This window comes from Nycticebus coucang, chromosome 6 (genome assembly GCF_027406575.1).
Source record: "Nycticebus coucang isolate mNycCou1 chromosome 6, mNycCou1.pri, whole genome shotgun sequence".
NCBI classification, from domain to species: Eukaryota; Metazoa; Chordata; class Mammalia; order Primates; family Lorisidae; genus Nycticebus; species Nycticebus coucang.
Window position 1 is genome coordinate 15,745,334 of NC_069785.1, and position 3,985 is coordinate 15,749,318.

The following is a 3,985-nucleotide window of genomic DNA, read 5'->3' on the forward strand; positions in this document are numbered from 1 at the left end:
GAGATTTGCTCCTACTAGAGATGTTCTCATATTCTCACTGTAAAATGCACTCAGATGATCTCATTTTATGTTGAGATCATTATTCAAATGTAATTTAACAAGATATCTGAAAATGTGGTAGCACATGTTGATTAACTGTCCCTAACAGAGCCAGGTGAAGACACGGTAACACGTGAAAGGGATAAGAGCATTTAGTTAAAAGAAACTGAAGTATGATTTGTCATTATGCTACATAAAGAACAGTCATATTGACGGGCTGGCCACTGGGTCCAGAGGCCACTCAGTAGTGTTCTCGGTCAAATAAGACATTTTTTAACAATGCCTGAGATAAATACCAACCATCTGGATGAGCAACAAGTTCAACTCTTGGCAGAAATGTATATCCTTATTGATGAAAATGACAATAAAATTGGGGCTGAGACCAAGAAGAATTGTCACCTGAATAAAAACATTGAGAAAAGATTATTGCATCGGGCTTTTAGTGTCTTATTCAACACTGAAAATAAGCTGCTGCTACAGCAGAGGTCGGAGGCTAAAACTACCTTTCCAGATTGTTTTACCAACACACGTTGCAGTCATCCATTAAGTAATTCAGGTGCGCTTGAGGAGAGCAATGCCCTCGGAGTGCGACGGGCAGCACAGAGGCGCCTACACGCGGAATTGGGAATTCCCTTGCAAGAGGTGCCTCCAGAAGAAATTAATTATTTGACACGAATTCACTACAAGGCCCAGTCTGATGGTATCTGGGGCGAGCATGAGATTGACTACATTCTGTTTGTGAGGAAGAATGTGACTGAATCCAGATCCCAGTGAGGTTAAAAGCTACTGCTACGTGTCCAAGGCAGAACTGGAAGATCTTCTGAAAAAAGCAGCCAGTGGGGAAGTTAAGATTACACCGTGATTTAAAATTATTGTAGAGACTTTTCTCTTTAAATGGTGGGATAACTTAAATCATTTGAGCCAGTTTGTTGACCATGAAAAAATACATAGAATGTGAATGAGGAGATGAATGATTACTGTAGGATTTCTCTGTTTAGTAAACTTAGAATTACTTTTTTATAAAATTTGGTTCCCTGTTAAGAAAACGCTCATATGATACATTGGTAATTTACAACTTGTGTTGAAAACACAACTAATAATAAATTATTTAACTAATAAATAAATAACCTTAATAAACTTAAGGTAATTTACAACTTGTGTAGAAAACACAACTAACCATTTTGTATCACACACCCCATGTATGTGCTCTTTTGTAAAAGGCAGTTATGAGAAGTTATGGTGAAATGAAAGAGAACATATAAAACACAATTTAACCTGTCCAGACATATGGTTATAACAAATCTGAACTAACAGGGACACTTTTGTTTTTGATATGTTATGATAAACATTTTTGGATCACTTTTTGTCTGCCAGGTGCAATCGTTGCTTTTGGCAATGGTATGGGTTAGGTTAGGTCTTCTTTTAAATAGTATTTGCCAGCCGGGCACAGTGGCTCAAGCCTGTAATCCCAGTACTCTGGGAGGCCAGTGTGGGAGGATTGCTTGAGCTCAGGAGTTGGGGAACAGCCTAAGCAAGAACAAGACCCTGTCTCTAAAAGTAGCATGGTGTTGTGGCTGGTGCCTGTAGTCTCAAGATCCTCCAGAGGCTGAGGCAAGAGGATCACTCTACCCCAAGAGTTTGAGATTGCTGTGAGCTGTGTTGCCACAGCACTCTACCAAGGGCAACAAAGTGAGACTCTGTCTCAGAAAAAAAAGAAAATAATAAATTCAATAAATATTATTTGCCAATTAGCAAAATCTGTGTTCTCAGAATTACGAGGCCAGAGGGCTGTTCACAGGTGGGAAGTGTGTTCTGTACAGCAGGGTTCCTACCCCGGGCCCTGCGTGCATTTGGGCTGGAAAACTTTCTCTTAGGACCAGCCTGTGCACTGAGGGGTAGTTGGCTCTGCACTCTGAATGCCACTAGCACCCCTTCGCCTATGACAGCCAGTTGGAACTGGTTGTCCTGGGGGCCACTCTACTGAGTCATGCTCAGCTAAGAACCACTATTCTGCAAAGTCAGGCCCTGTTGCAGGGACAGAAAAGGAACAAAGCAAAAGGCTGAGTTCATACTAAATAGTTCAAGTTTGGAATATGTGTATGTTAGTATAAAAAAATTGTACCTCAATTAATGTACTTTTTATAACTTGTCACAGGTATATTTCTCAAGTTTGAACGCTTAAGACAGTTTTATTATCTTTAAATGCTGTATAATAATAATGAAAAATAAAATACAAAATTGTTTTCTTACAAAGAAAAATGGTTTATAAATTAAAAATATTCATTTCTTGTTAATCCTGAACAGATAATTTATAATTTGAGGCAAGACTAAGTAAGAAGTATTTATTTTACTAAAAAGTGTAAACAATAAAAAATTACCACATTAAAGAAAAAAACAGTCATATTAATTAAGGCAGATATTATCTAATTGCAGATTCATTTTGCAGATTAAATATATCAGTATCATCAACTCTAATGCTAAGACCGAGGCATGTGTCATGGTAACATTAATCAGTCAGGGATTCTAATTTGGAAGGCCTATAGCATTCTTTACAAACCACACAGGAGATAAGAGAATGCACTTCATAAAGCTGAAGAATGAATCATCAAAGCCACACATGTTCGGTATTTTAGAGATAAAATCACAGAGCAACCCTTTTCATGAGAATATAAAGACAGAACCATGAATGCTTCATATCTGCTTGATGATGTTATTTCTGATACTCCGTAGTATTTTCTCTTAGTACCTCAAATTTCCTAAAGAGGGAACATATTTCCTTCAACCCTCTGCCAGTTACACTGGCAATTTATAAGGCATAGAAATATGCTAGGAGGTGACTTACACCTATAATTCCAGCACTTTGGAGGCTGAGAGAAGAGGACTTTTTGAAGCTGTGAATTCAAGACCAAACTTGGCAATATGGAGAGATCCCAGTTTAGCAGAACATGGTGGTGCACACCTGTAATCCTAGTTACTTGGGAGGTTGAGGCAGGAGGATTGCTTGAGCCCAGAAATTCAAGGTTGCAACATGCTACCATTGTACCACTGCACTCCAGCCTGGGCAACAGAGTGAAACTCTATCTCTAATAAAATAAATAAATATACCATTTAATAACAGCAGGATTAAAGAAGAAATAAATAAATAATAAATAAGATAGAGAAATTTAATTTGAAGTTACTTGGGATAAGCAAAACTGATTAAGCTGGAGCAGGGAAACAGTTTTTGTGGTAGACTGGTGTGAAGTAAGAGGGTAGAGTGCCATAGCATCATAACCCACAGCAACCTCTAACTCTTGTGCTCAGATGATTCTCTTGCCTCAGCCTCCCTGGTAGCCAGGACTATAAATGCCTGCCACAATGCCCGGCTATTTTTATAGGCAGGGTCTCGAACCTGTGAGCTCAGGCTGGTCTTGAATCTGTGAGCTCAGGCAATCCACCCACCTTGGGCTTCTAGAGTGCTGGGGTTACAAGTGTGAGCCACCTACCTGGCCAAAATAGACATATCTTGGTGGCTTTTTGCCACTAGTCAGGAGTCAAATCTCACAAATCTGACATTGAGCACATCAGAAGAAATCTAAAATAAAAATCAATTGTTAGCTCATCAAATGTAACTGAAATTCATTTGGAAATAAAATAACTGGTTTTAAAAATGTTGTTCCTCACTAAAATAATTTCCATGACTCATTCGGGTCCCAATACATCGCTAGGCAACTTTGTCTGCTTTTACATAACTGTCCTCCTACCAGGCTGTGGAAGAAAGGGGCAATGGACGGGGAGGAGAGAGGCAGCAGGAAGGAGGACAGAAGCCCTGGTCTCCGCAGCCCGCCTGGGTCAGGTGGTCAGCGGCCCGATGCAGTGGGATGCAACTAGCACTGGTGCTCTCATTCGGGCACACATTTTAATCTTCTCTTAAACCTTTATCAACAGGCTAATACTAATGACCCTG

The 3,985-nt window shown here is 39.5% G+C and overlaps 1 pseudogene; it reads left to right on the top strand.

The window, feature by feature from the left end:
- Nucleotides 1–281: 281 nt before the first annotated feature.
- Nucleotides 282–997, top strand: LOC128588565 (isopentenyl-diphosphate Delta-isomerase 1-like; annotated as a pseudogene).
- Nucleotides 998–3,985: the final 2,988 nt, after the last annotated feature.